Genomic DNA, 15,298 nt, shown 5'->3' on the forward strand with positions numbered 1-15,298 from the left:
ACCTCTTTTCTTCAAATTTTAATGAGTGGCCACAAGTCTTGTTAAACTCCCTTCCGCAAAAAAGTTTTATCCCTACTGTGGGGTCACCAGTATGATATTTGTAAATTGAAATCATATCCCCTCTCAAGCGTCTCTTCTCCAGAGAGAATAAGTTCAGTACTCTCAACCTTTCCTCATAATTCATATCCTCCAGACTCTTTATTAGCTTTGTTGCCCTTCTTTGTACTTGCTCAATTTCCAGTACATCCTTCCTGAGGACTGGTGCCCAGAATTGGACAGCATACTCTAGGTGCAGCCGGACCAGAGTCTTGTAGAGCGGCAGAATTATCGTTTTTAATCTCTGGAATTAATCCCATTTTTAATGCATGCCAATATTCTGTTTGCTTTGTTAGCAGCAGCTTGGCATTGCATGCCATTGCTGAGCCTATCATCTACTAGGACCCCCAGGTCCTTTTCCATCCTAGATTCCCCCAGAGGTTCTCCCCCTAGTGTATAGATTGTCTTCATATTGTTGCCACCCAAATGCATTTTTAAATTTTTTTCTACATTAAACCTCATTTGCCATGTAGTTTCCCACCCCATTACATTGTTCAGATCTTTTTGCAAGGTTTCCATATACTGCAGAGAAGTTTTTGCCCTGCTTAGCTTAGTATCGTCCACAAATACAGAGATTGAACTGTTTATCCCACCCTCCAGGTTGTTTATGAACAAATTAAACAGGAATGGTCCCAGCACAGAACCCTGGGGGACCCCACTATCCACCCCTCACCATTCAGAGTGCTCCCCATTTATCACCTCCCTCTGAACTCGCCCTTGAAGCCAGTTTTCAATCCATGTACTCACCCTATGGCCCATGCCAACTGACCTTATTTTGTACAGTAAATGCTTATGGGGAACTGTGTCAAATGCTTTTGCAAAATCCAGATACACTACGTCTACGGCCCTTCCTTTATCTAGCTGGCAAGTCACCTCCTCATAGAAGGTTAATAGATTGGTTTGGCAAAAACGATTCTTGATGAATCCATGCTGATTACTGCTAATGATACCATTCTCATTATTAAAATCTTGTATATAGTCCCTTATCATCCCCTCCAAGAGTTTACATACTATTGATGTTAGGCTAACTGGTCTGTAATTCCCATGGATGTATTTTGGGCCCTTTTTAAATATTGGTGCTACATTGGCTTTTCTCCAATCAGCTGGTACCATTCCAGTAAGTAGACTATCAGTAAAAATTAGGAACAATGATCTGGCAATTGCTTGACTGAGTTCCCTCGGGTGCAAACCATATGGTCCCAGTGATTTATTAATGTTAAGTTTCCCGAGAGTTCGTTATTAATTCTAAGCCTAGCACTGGTTCTATGGTACATCTTAATCCACCCAATAAAGGAAAGGCCAAATCCAAATTTCCCCAAAACCCTCCAGATGTATCCCCACTCCAAGCTATCAAAAGCTTTTGTCACATCAAGTGACAGCACAACTCTTGAACCTACATTCTCTGTTGGAGTCTGTATATTCAAGAATGTCCTTCTGATATTCATGCTTGTAGATCTATTAGCTATAAAACCCACCTGATCTGGGTGGATCAGTTTTGAAATGAATCTGTTCAACCTAGTTGCCAGAACCTTGGCTAGGATTTTAGCATCTGAGCATAAAAGACAAATTGGTCTATATGCCGCTACATCCAGGGGGTCTTTCCCTTCTTTTTGTATAAGTACAATGGTTGCGTCTAGCATTGAAACGGGAAGTCTTCCCTCCCTGGGCGCTCCCCCCAATGCTTTTAGGAGCTCCGGGAGTAATATTTATATGCCTCAGTTGGAAGACCAGGGGATTTCTGATTAGCCATACTCGTTACTGCCTGTTGAAGTTCTACTAAAGTTATTGGGGATTTCAACTCTTCTCTTTCCTCTTGCGTAATGGTTGGGATTTCCAAGTTGCCTAGGAAGTCTTCCATTACGCCCTCTACCCCCACCTTTTGGGCTGAATAAAGATTTTTTTAATAATCCCTAAATATCTGCAATATTTTTGTAGTGTCAGATAAAATCTCTCCTCCTGGGGACCTGATAGCAGAGATAGAGGAAGGTGGGGAGTTGGACTTCACCAACTGCGCCAACATATTTCCCACACTTTTACCCTCTGCGAAGGAAGACTGCCGAAGGAAGAGTTGTCTGGTCTCAACCTTCCGTATAATCGTAATCTTATAGTCTTGTTGTTTATCCAACCATATTTTTTCCCTTTCAGATGATGGATCCATTACATAGTTGTTCTCTGTCTCTATTACCTCTGTTTTCTTCCCATGTCTTAACCTCCTTGTTAAATTTAGCTACCTGCAGTATCCCGCAGAATCCCGGCCGTTGCTGTACCTTCATTACATAAAGTAGGTGACCGCGATATTGTGTCAATTTGACACCTGCGAGCCCCGTCGCGGGAGCCAGCGCCGAGATGGCTCACTCATCGGGAAAGGAAAACTTTTTTTTTCCTTTTGCGATGAGCGACAGGCAGTGCTGACAGCTGTCTGATATGAATCCTGAGGGGAAACGCCGCGCCAAATTTTAAATGAAAAAAAACGGCGTGGGTTCCCCCCAGGGGCATACCAGGCCCTTAGGTCTGGTATGGCTTGTAAGGGGAACCTCCTACACCGAAAAAAATCGGCGTGGGGGTCCCCCCAAAATCCATACCAGACCCTTATCCGAGCACGCAGCTCGGCTGGCCAGGAAAGGGGGGTGGGGATGAGCGAGCACCCCCCCGAGCCGTACCAGGCCACATGCCCTCAACATGGGGGGTGGGTGCCTTTGGGGAGGGGGGCCCCCCCACCCCAAGGCACCTTGTCCCCATGTTGATGAGGACAAGGGCCTCTTCCCGACAACCCTGACCGTTAGTTGTCCGGGTCTACGGACAAGGGGCTTATTGGAATCCGGGAGCCCCCTTTAATAAGGGGGCCCCAGATCCCTGGCCCCCCACCCTATGTGAATGAGTATGGGGTATATCGTACCCCTACCCATTCACCTGGGAAAAAAGTGCCAATAAAAAAAAACACACTACACAGGTTTTAAGAGTAATTTATTAGGCAGCTCCGGGGGCTTCTTCCGACTTCTCCCAGTGTTCCGCCTCTTCTCCCGGGCCCCTCGGCTATCTTCTTCCAGCTCTTTTGCCAGCAGGGGCCCGGTCTGCTGCCGCTGTTTTGTTGCCGCTGTCTTGTTGCCGCTTGATGTGGTCTGGTACGGCTCAGGAGGGGGGTGCTCGCTCGTCCCCACCCCCCTCTCCTGGCCCGGCCGGGCTGCGTGCTCAGATAAGGGTCTGGTATGGATTTTGGGGGGACCCCATGCCGATTTTTTCAGTGTAGGGGGTTCCCCTTACAATCCATACCAGACCTAAGGGCCTAGTATGCCCCTGGGGGGAACCCACACCAGTTTTTTCATTTAAAATTTGGCGAGGCGTTCCCCATCATGATTCATACCAGACAGCTGTCAGCGCTGCCTGTCGCTCATCGCGAAAGGAAAAAAAAGTTTTCCTTTCTCGATGAGTGAGCCAGTGCGACATGCACAGTACCCTGTCGCCGAGAACCAGCACGATGGGATCGCGCTGGAAACACAATCTCGTGGTCAGGTACTGTACTATAAATTCTCTCAATTGAGGAAGAACTCCGTCCGTTTTTTTAATTAGTTCCAACCAATATGGGTTTATTTTCCACTCCCTCTGAGCCTTTTCCCCCCCTAATTTCAATGTAAGGACTGTTGGAGAGTGATCTGATATTCCCCTTGGCATATATACAACCTTCTCTGTAATCTGGAGTGCTCTATCATTACCCAGTGCCATATCCATCCTGGAAAGCGTGGAATATGAAGTTGAATAGCAGGAATATTGTTGGGCTCCCGGGTTCCGCACCCTCCAAATATCCATCAGCCCCACTTCATCCAAAAATTGACTCAATAGGCCCCTCCCCGTGGGCTCAGCGTTTTTATCCATATGGGGAATCGATCAAACTTTTTTATAGGATCTCATTGAAATCCCCTACTACTATAACCGGTACTTCTTCTTTATCTAACAAAAATTCATTTAATCTGATCATAACATCAATTTTAAATGGCCGAGGAATATAGATATTTGCCAATACATACTTTCTATTTCCAATTGAGCAATATAAAAAAAATATATCGGGCATTCTCATCTATGCTGGCCTGAGAGGGGGACGAGACAGGGGTGCCCCTTGTAGCCCCCTGCTCTTCGCCCTGGCAATCGAACCTCTTGCCAGTCCTATAAGATCAAGCGCTGAAATAACTGGGTTTCGGAGAAAGACGAGAGATGAAAAAATCGTGCTATATGCAGATGATATCCTTCTTTACCTGGGAAATATGGGGCAATCATTGACAAAAGCGATAAGCTTAGTCAAGAAATTTGGAAGCTTCTTAGGGTTAGAGATAAACTGGGAGAAAACTGAACTCCTACCACTAGATTCCACTACTGAGTTAATAATACCAGGAATACCTCAGCTTGTAGTAGTGGATACATTGAAATAATTGGGGAAAAACCCTAATCAATTTATTTGTAAAAACCTTATACCACTGCTGGCCAAATTCAAACAAAAAATAGGCATCTGGAAACGATTTCCATTATCAGTGGCAGGCAGATGCAGCCTTATTAAGATGATCTGGATGCCCCAATTATTGTACCTGCTGCATAACTCCCCAGTCTGGATTTGTAAGAAATGGTTCAACAAAATTGAGTCCCTTTTTAGGGAATATGGAAGGGGGGGCAAGCCAGGATCCGACTTCGAACGCTACAACTACCAGTGGGGGAATGAGGTGTGGCATTACCTCACCCTGAGCGTTACTATCTGTCGTCACAGCTGCAGCACCAAATGGGATGTGACGTTCCAGGTGGAGGTACCCCCAATGGGAGAATCGTGCTGACTGAAGCTTCACATAATACAATTATTGAAGCACTAGAGGTGGATTCATTTGGCTATAGGTCTCCAACATTAAAAATGGTAACCAAAATATGGAAAACTGTTAAAAAAACAGATGGGATATAATGGGCTAACTGAATACACTCCCCTTTGGAATAACTACAATCTGCGGGAAACCCACTCGATAGGAAAAGTAAGAGAATGGGAAATACATGGCATCAAAAGACTGAGACAACTGTACCTGGGAAATACTTTAAAAAAATTCTCAGATTTGAGATGAAAGTTCAATATATCGCAACGCTCATTTTATTCCTACGTACAGTTGAGGCATGCCCTTGAAGCCCAATTTAGGAAACAGTCACCATATGGAACGAAATGCCCCTCTTTCAGAGTATACTCCAGGTAGGCTCCACTAAGGGACTTATATCTGAACTCTATGGACAGATAAGCAAAAAAGTTAATGCTGAGGGGAAACTCTGCAAAGAGAAAAAAAAGATGGGAAGATGATATAGGGAAAATAACACAGGAACAGTGGAAAAGAATCCTAGAAATGGGCTCGAGGGTATCGGTCTCACCCCCTCAGAAGATATCCCACCTAATGTTGTTAAATAGGGCTTATTATACTCCTAAGAGGCTGTTCAAGTTTGGCAGAAGATCAGACAATAAATGCCCCAGATGTCAGGGAACCGGCGATCTTATACACATGGTATGGAGGTGCCCCAAACTGTATCGGTACTGGGAGGAAGTGCTACAAAAAAAAGTGATATATTTAAAATAACAATGAAAATGGATGCTGTGGTATGCATATTGGGGTACAGGAAGGAGCGGGGGGAGATGAATAGTACCACAATTGCAATAGTGAGGCGTTTGTTCCAAGCCAGAAAAATTATCGCAACCAGATGGCAATCTAGAACAACCTCTACTGTGAGAGATTGGATTCGGGAAGTGAATGAGACTATATGTAAAGAAAGAGCAGTGTATGCAAAAAGAGGCAACCTTAAGGAATTTGATGAGATGTGGAGGAGATGGTTGGAAAAAATGGATTCCCCCCTATAGAGTGATAAATGAATGGGAGGGGTAGGAAAGAGGGGAAGGATTAAAGGGCAATGCTTGGTTTGTAACACTGAAAATAGGTGAAGTGAGTCAGTCATATGCATTTTTATGACATATGCATGCCTGGATAATTAAAATCCCCCATTATGATGACACTTCCCATCCTTGCTGCTAATCCAAATTGTGATAGGAGGTCCAACTCTGCCTCCTCCCTCAGGTTAGGGGGCCTATAGCAGTATTATTTTCCCCTCTACCCATAAGGATTCCACCTTCTCCCTTGCTCCCTTAGTGATGTCATCTCTCACATTCACTTGTATATTATTCTTGATATATAGACATACCCCTCCCCCTTTTTTACCCTCTCTATCCCTGCGATAAGGGGAATACCCTTGAATGGTTGTCAGCCAATCATGCGAGCTGTTGAACAAAGTCTCTGAAATTCCCACAAAATCCAAATCCCCCTCGTACAACAGTATCTCTAGTTCACCCATCTTGTCCACCAGGCTCCTGGCATTGGAGATCACGCCACCTAGTTTAGACCGGTCGCATACTATACTTTTATTGGGTGTTCCGAGATTGCAACTAGGACTTGTTACTATACTTACCTTGGGTTTATGTGCTTTAGTCAACCTACCACTAATGCCCCCAATACTACCCTCTGGAATATGTTCCGTGTGACTATCTCTACCTCTGGACCCTCCCCCCGTTGCCTAGTTTAAAAACCCCTCTAACTTTTTGGCCATCTTTACTCCCAGCAGATCTGCATTCCCCTCATTTAGGTGCAGTCCGTCCCTTCTACATACCTGTCTTGTCTCTACCCTGGCTTCCTCCTATGCATCGCCTAACTACAATAGGGCCATGTTTAGCCCAATCTCTACAATTGTGGGACTCCATAGGTTTGATTTCCCCTCACTTTCCACTTTTATGATTTCTTAATTGTCCATTATTCCCTCCAGGTTGCGAAAATCCAGCCCAAATTTTATGGTGGACCATGAAAGGGTTCACACACATCCATTTCCTGTTTACCCCTACTAAGATACTAACATTTGATGCCTTACGCTCTTCTCATGATATCCCCTTGCGAGAACACTATAGCTACCTACAACTTAGGCATTTTCTTCAATAACTCATTAAATCCCACTCTAACCCATACACTCTGACTCCTTTTGAGAGCCTATGTAAAGCCATACCCCACTCTCTGGGCCTGATATCGTTGATATATTCATCCATAATTTCTGCAAAAAAGCCTCCATTAAACCCCTATCATCTTCAATGGAACAAAGAACTGGGGAGGCAGTTAGATCCAGAGGACTGCCAGATTATGACCATAGCCCTTTCCAAGTGTATGCTGTGGCCATAGAACCCGTTTAAATTTGACATCATGAATATCAATAATCGTCATCATGACTCATTATCCATCATTCATCATCCATCATGATTCGTTATCATCATAATAATTCATTATCATCAATTATCATCATTAATCACCACCATCAGGATTTATCATCAATCATCATCATCATCCATCATTTATCATGATTCATCATCCATCCTTATTCATTATCAGCAGCATTAAAATACCTGATCCAGAGTTGTCTGTGTAATGGAATAATTTTTAATTTGTTGTTGTGCCTTCATACTGGTTAAAAGCTGAAACAATTCATTTAAACATCCATGTTCAATTGATATATGGCATTCCAAAATATTTAGACGGTGATCCTAAAATTAATTTCAGATAGATATCAAAATTCCAAGGAAAGCAGTTATGTATTCATAAAGAAAAAAGTAGTATTAATAAATCTAGTGTAAATGGTGAATGGTAGAGGAAGGGGCAGTACTGGGGTTCTCTGTATACACATTTGCGAACAAGGAAAATTTTGGCATTAGGAGAGAGCAGAGATAATTTTACCAGCCACAGGCTGGGGACAAGGATGTGACCTAGCCATCTTGTCTAAATACAGTAGCAAAAAATCAGGTCACCAACCTAACTTTGCTGACTGGAAGACGGTGTATACATCTGTGCAAGATGAACAGAAATAAAAAACTGTAAAATATATGTAGTAGTGGTATATTTAGCTGTTTGCCTGGAGATCAGTCTTAAATATAATTGCTTCTGTTTATCAATTTACACCAATGTGTGACAATATTTTACTGCTTTCATCACATAAAGCACACCCATACTTTTTTTCTTCAAGGTTCTGGAGGAATGCATTTGCATAGTATTTTATGTATCATCTGATAAGCAAACTATTGTGATATGTGATACAGCCTGTACATTATACTCATGTAAAAGCAGTACATTTTAAATTGCAATCTGATAAATTGCAAATGTCATCTTTCAAGATCGCTATCTATCCCAGCAAGAGAACAAAAAATGAAGTAAAAACAGGATACAGAAGTAAACCTTTAATAGTATTTACTATTGTGTCAAGATGCCTACCTTTAGGTGCACTCCTGGGAACTGATGTTTAAAACAGGTAATGACAGAATTTGCAGTGTCATAATCTCCATTGAGCCACAGAGTCACTGAATAGCATTGTCCAAATCTAGACACAAAATAGGGGATTACACATTTTTCTTATATTATACAATGAGGTTAACATTGCCGCTGTTATGTTTTTAAACAAAACATATTTGGGGTTTTAACTCACCTGTTACTAAAGTAATCAAATAATTTTTTTCATTTCAATTAGCATGACCCTGTTAACACAGGTTCACACCCGCCGTAAGAACACTGCATGTACTTAGCTTTCTATTGTTCAGTTTCTTGAAAAGTCTCAGCGTTACTACACACAATCCTTTACAAATGCTTGACTTGTTGAATTGGTCAAACACCTGTTTCCCACTCTGCTCAGTGTGGTTTTTTCAGCTGACTAGTAGTCCTGTAGTGACACCACAGTGAGCAGATGGGGAATTAGGTATTCACACACCCAAAGTTTTTGAATAATTGTGGTTTATGGGAGAACAGTGAAGCAGCAGCTTTCAAGAAATTATCCAGCAAGAAAAAAATTAAGTACAAGTGACCATGTATGGGGCACAAAGTGTACATTAGTTAATCCGAATGCAGGTCACACATGCATCAAAACGGAAGTCAAAAGTGAGTTAAAATCCCTATCCAAAATGAATACACTTTAACATAACAATATTCCTGGTCATAAAGCACACCGAGGAATGCATGGATTAAAATTTGGTTATTTTTATGCAACAGCTTTATCACATTTTGTTTCATTTAAATGGTACAGGTATGCAGATCTGAAACACAAGTGTTAGTATGATGGCAGAACAACTTGTATTTTGTAGAAGGAAGGTCTGCAATTACAGTGTCCTTCATTTTTCTCTCTCAAATTGTTTAAACATATTACATAAATGAGAGAGCATGCGCGGGGCTCGGAAGATGGCCACTTGAGCCGAGAGCTCCGCTCCAGACCGTAGCAGCGGCGCCCATAGCACCCAGCACAGCGATCCAGGAGGCTTATAAGTCACAGCGGAGTGACCCCCACACACCGGAGCACGGCCCTGTATGATCAGATCCACTGTGAAATGAGACCTTAGGCCGCAATTAGAGAAGGCAGGAGCAGCAGAAAAATTCAAGATGGCCCCTGCAGCATTACCTCAGATAGAAAAGTGGATGGAATGGTAGGATTATTGCGGTGCCCAAAATTTTTTTTTACAACAAAACAGATTGTTAAAATTAAATTGATTTTATTACAAAGATTTAATTTTAAAAAGTAAATGCATTTCATTTACAGTACAGATACATATAGGAGCATATACAAATATATTACAACCAGTGAGTGGAGGAATTGAATTCAGTTCCTCCACTCACTGGTTGTAATATATTTGTATATGCTCCTATATGTATCTGTACTGTAAATGAAATGCATTTACTTTTTAAAATAAATCTTTGTAATAAAATCAATTTAATTTTAACAATCTGTTTAGTTGTAAAAAAAATTTTGGGTACCTCAATAATCCTACCATTCCATCCACTTTTCCATTTACTTATTGGGATGAGGTGCCTTATTTAATTAAAGACAAACACACCACCAGTTCCACTTTTTTCATCAAATTACCTCAGATACATGAACCCTGCATGGAGGGACAAGCGGACTACAGGTCAGAGCCACCCCTCATCTCCCAACACCTATATGTTATCATCATATCATACATGCTAGGGGGAGTACAACTGGGGGAATCTGTAGTGGAGAAGGATCTGGGGGTTTTGGTAGATCATAAGCTCAATAATAGCATGCAATGCCAAGCTGCGGTTTCCAAAGCGAGCAAAGTTCTTTCTTGTATTAAGAGAGGTATGGACTCCAGAGAGAGAGATATCATTTTGCCCCTGTTCAAATCATTAGTAAGACCTCATCTGGAATATGCAGTTCAGTTTTGGACACCAGTTCTCAAAAAGGATATCGTGGAACTGGAGAAAGTGCAGAGAAGGGCAACCAAACTGATAAGAGGCATGGGGGAGCTCAGCTATGAGGAAAGATTAGAGGAACTGAATTTGTTCACTCTTGAGAAGAGGAGAATAAGGGGGGATATGATCAACATGTTTAAATATATAAGGGGTCCATATAGTGAACTTGGTGTTGAGTTATTCACTTTACGGTCAACACAGAGGACAAGGGGGCACTCTTTACGACTGGAGGAAAAGAGATTTCATCTCCAAATACGGAAAGGTTTCTTCACAGTAAGAGCTGTGAAAATGTGGAATAGACTCCCTCCAGAGGTGGTTCTGGCCAGCTCAGTAGATTGCTTTAAGAAAGGCCTGGATACTTTCCTAAATGTACATAATATAACTGGGTACTGACATTTATAGGTAAAGTTGATCCAGGGAAAATCCGATTACCTCTCTGGGATCAGGAAGGAATTTTTTCCCCTGCTGTAGCAAATTGGAGCATGCTCTGCTGGGGTTTTTTGCCTTCCCCTGGATCAACTGTGGGTATAGTATTGGGTATATTGGATTGTACGTTTTTTTTTTTTTTTTTTGTGGTTGGACTGGATGGACTTGTGTCTTTTTTCAACCTGACTAACTATGTAACTATGTAACTATGTAACACCTTACCCCAGGGAAACAGATGGAATTCCTGATGGCCAACACACCATCCCCTGCATCCACTGAATCCCTGATCGCACGATCAATGACAGATTTCTCCCTCTCACCTCTGGGGCCTAATGCAGTGATGCAACCAGGCTATCATTACCACCATACCCAGACCAAGGACCCTGCTCACCAAATGGAGGATCTCTTCCACAGATTCTCAGAACTTTTGGACAGGGGCCTTGCTCAAATGGCCGCAAAAATCACCAGGGACTTAAAGGCAGATTTTCACAATCTGGGCAATAGGATAGACACGATCGAAAACAAAATGGAGGAAAAAATATCCGTGATGAACCAAAACTCCAAGCATATACATACAGTGCAGGAACAACTGGATCTGGCCATGTCACATATTGATGACCTGGAGAACAGGTCCAGGAGGTACAATATCAGAATCAGGGGACTCCCGGAGACCATAATGGATGTACCGGAGGCAGTGCAGGACCTAATTAAAAACCTGATCCCCAATATCCTCCCCACTGCCTCAAACTAGACAGAGCCCACAGGGCCCTCGGACCCCCCAGAAAAGATGGCACCCCAAGGGAGATCATTGCAAAGCCTTATCACTACTCCGTAAAAAGAGGAAGTGATGAAACGAGCAAGATCTGCACTGGCTGTGTTATGCCAGGGCCACCAGGTACAGATCTTTGCAGATCTTTGACCTTCTATGATTCAAAGGAGGAGAGCACTGAAACCACTGCTACATGTATTAACCCAGAAAGATATAAAATACAGATGGGCCTTCCCCTTTGCTGTCAAGTTCACTGAAAAAGGGAGACACTATGCTTTTTCCACCCTGCCGGAAGGATAAAAACTGCTCCTACACCTGAAGCTCATTTCTCAAGAGGCTGCAATGGACACCTCCAACACTGGCTCTGGCTCAAACAAAAGACCGATACCTACTAGCCCACAGTCCTCCCTCTGGACCAAAGGCAAAGCAAAGAAGGCCAAAGACAATGGACCCCCCTGAAGCAAGTACCCTCATGGACTGATCCTTTCTTTTTCTGGACCTAGAGTCCGGTCCAGGGACATTGTGACCATGCTGTTTTGGGCTCTTCTTAGCCCAAGTCACAAGACTCTTGTTGAACTTTTGCCTTTAATTAGTTGAAATTATAGTTTGTTGTTTCCTGTTCAAGTTTTCAGAGCAGCCCAGGGATAATTCCGGGACTTCCGAGACTGACCGGGTTAAACCAGATCTCTTCATATAGCTCTCTCCACACCCCATGAAGGGATAACACCTACAAGCTAAGGAAGGAACTTCTCCTTGTTCCCCAAAAGGACGCCCTGCAGGGGGAGACTGGAGGATTGGGAAGATTTACACTAATAGGGCGTACACACGGTCGGACTTTGTTCGGACATTCCGACAACAAAATCCTAGGATTTTTTCCGACGGATGTTGGCTCAAACTTGTCTTGCATACACACGGTCACACAAAGTTGTCGGAAAATCCGATCGTTCTGAACGCGGTGACGTAAAACACGTACGTCGGGTCTATAAACAGGGCAGTGGCCAATAGCTTTCATCTCTTTATTTATTCTGAGCATGCGTGGCACTTTGTGCGTCGGATTTGTGTACACACGATCGGAATTTCCGACGGATTTTGTTGTCGGAAAATTTTATCTCCTGCTCTCCAACTTTGTGTGTCGGAAAATCCGATGGAAAATGTCCGATGGAGCCCACACACGGTCGGAATTTCCGACAACACGCTCCGATCAGACATTTTCCATCGGAAAATCCGACCGTGTGTATGGGGCATAAGCCAGCACCCGGGGTCATTGTATGCCGATGGGCGCTGGAGGTCCCCCCTGCTCCCTTCAAGGTGGGGGTTCCTTGGGGCAACAGATAAGGAATGAGGTCTCTCGCTAGCTAAATCCACAAAAAGCTGTGCATCACTCTACCTTTAACTTTATTCAATTAGGCCGCCCTGTTCCGGGATGGAACACTTGTGCCTCCACCCAACCCTTGGACACCCGATGGTCTTTGTACTACACAAGGACTTCGGGGGGGCATCCCCCCCTGAAATACGGTTTTTACCTCCTTCTTTTGTCTGTTCTTCTCTGTCTCCCCCCTTCTCCTCCCTCTCCACCTTTTCCCTGAAAAAGTGCCTAATACCATTATCTTTTCTAGACCACCAACTCGACTGCCAGGATCTGGGTTCTAAGGCCTTACTCAAACATGTTGGAGACACCTCCGAAACCATTTCGGCCTCAAGACTTTGAGGGGTAAGTGAGGGTGGATCATAACTATGTTTCTCCCTTTTGCTCCATGCCTGAAGGTCCAGGCGCTAAAATCCTCATAGCCTCCCACGATGTCCAAGGCCTCAACTCCCCAATTAAGAGGAGAAAGGTACTAGATTACTATAAATCACTCAAGCTAGACATTCTTATGTTACATGAAACACATTTCCCTGCCCGATATAGCCCCAAGTTTCTTCATTCACACTACCCGCAATTCTATCTAGCCAGTGCAGATAACAAAATTAGGGGGGTGGCGATCTTATTATCAAAATCCTGCAAATTTGTAAAAATCTCTGACTATATTGACCCGGAAGGGAGATTCACCCTAGTGAAAGGCACACTAGAGGACCAGCAGAGGACAATCCAAATTTTTCAGCAACCTATTGACCACTCTCTCCTCGAAACTTCAGGGAACAATCATCTTCGGGGGAGACTCGAATGTTGCATTCGATCAGGGCTTAGACAAGTCCAAGCCTCCTAAGTCCCAACTGATTCGCCCTACAAAAGAGAGCCTCACAATAGTGAAGTTTCTACATGCATACGGTTTGACTGATGGAGAGAACTCAACCCCTCCAAGAGGGATTTCACCCACTACTCTAGCCCTCACAACACATATGCATGGATAGACTATATCCTTACACCTTCCACCTTTCACCCTTCTCCCAGAAGTCCTCAAAGCCCATATCAGGGACACAGCACTCAGTGATCATTGCTATCCTTTCAGGGGCCCCAGGAGGGTCACGAAGACAATGGAGATTGAACGAGTCCTTGCTCTCTGACCCTGTTAGAATAATAGAACTAAGAAAAGCCCTGAAAGAGTACTTTACACTTAACAGCACTGAGGATACCTCAGCAGAAATGCTCTGCGCTGCACACAAAGCCTTCATTAGGGGAAAGCTCATTCAGATCTCTACCCAAGTTAAAAGGGAAAGGAAGGCTGATATAGAGTGCCTGGAACGGATTATGCTTCACTAAAAGCATTACACAAAAAGGACCCATCCAAGTTTCTCATAAACCAAATTGATAAAGTTAGATTAGACCTAAACCTCGCCCTCATGGCAAAGGCCGAAAAATCGATCAGATAGAATGGACACAAATCCTATGCCCAAGCGGACAAAATGGGTCCCCTATTGGCAACTAAACTCTCCCCTTGCCTTAGAATCTACAATATGCCCAAAATCAGGATAGCTGGACAACCCCCCACAACCAATCCAGTCAGGATACTTTAAGCCTTCCAGGGATTCTACTCAAAATTACACAGTACCACTACTCAGGCCCATGCAGACTCAATCTCACGGTTCCTGGAGGGCCTGCCCATCCCCTCCCTGAAAGATGCTCACAAAGACAAGCTGGATTCCCCCATCACAGAGGAGGAGGTGTTGGAGGTCATCAAAGACCTCAAAAAGGGATCATCCCCTGGTCCAGATGGCCTATTCACACCTTACTAAAACTTTCTCAGACACCCCGACGCCTCACCTGACCAAATTTTTCAACTTTAAAACCAAAGGAGACCCCCTAGATATCCACCTCAATACGGCATTCATCACAGTCATACCCAAACCAGACAAAAACCCTGAAGACATCAGCAATTATCGCCCAATCTCCCTCATAAATAAGGACTTAAAAAAACTCACCAAAATATTAGCGAACAGAATGGCTTCTTTCATCAGCCAATACATACAGACTTGATCTTGATTTTGTAAACTAACTGGGTGGGGAGGACTAAACAATAAGGATTCAAAAGGCCTTTGACACAGTATCCTGGCCCTGCATTTTCTCCCTATTAGAGTGATAGGGTTTCGGGGTCCGATTTATGGGTCTTTTACAGGCTCTTTATTCACGAATCACGACCAAAGGCCCTCATAAGGCTACAGGGGCACTGCTCCAAACCAATAGATATCACAAGAGGTACTAGACAAGGGTGTCCACTATCCCCACTGATTTTTGCAATAGCGATAGAGACCCTGGCGATCGCGATTCATCAGAACCCTGAAATTA

At 43.6% G+C, this 15,298-nt stretch overlaps 1 long non-coding RNA gene across 1 annotated transcript in view; it reads right to left on the reverse strand.

Annotated features, from left to right (window-relative positions):
• LOC141145861 (uncharacterized) overlaps positions 1-8,505 on the reverse strand; it is a 206,391-nt gene extending 197,886 nt beyond the window's left edge. The window contains exons 1-2 of the long non-coding RNA XR_012244680.1: positions 8,400-8,505; positions 7,541-7,678 (exon numbers count right to left, since the gene is read on the reverse strand). This is a non-coding gene — a long non-coding RNA (uncharacterized lncRNA). The remainder of the gene's footprint in view (positions 1-7,540; positions 7,679-8,399) is intronic.
• Positions 8,506-15,298: the final 6,793 nt, after the last annotated feature.

This window comes from Aquarana catesbeiana, linkage group LG05 (assembly GCF_042186555.1).
Source record: "Aquarana catesbeiana isolate 2022-GZ linkage group LG05, ASM4218655v1, whole genome shotgun sequence".
In the NCBI taxonomy this organism is placed as follows: Eukaryota; Metazoa; Chordata; class Amphibia; order Anura; family Ranidae; genus Aquarana; species Aquarana catesbeiana.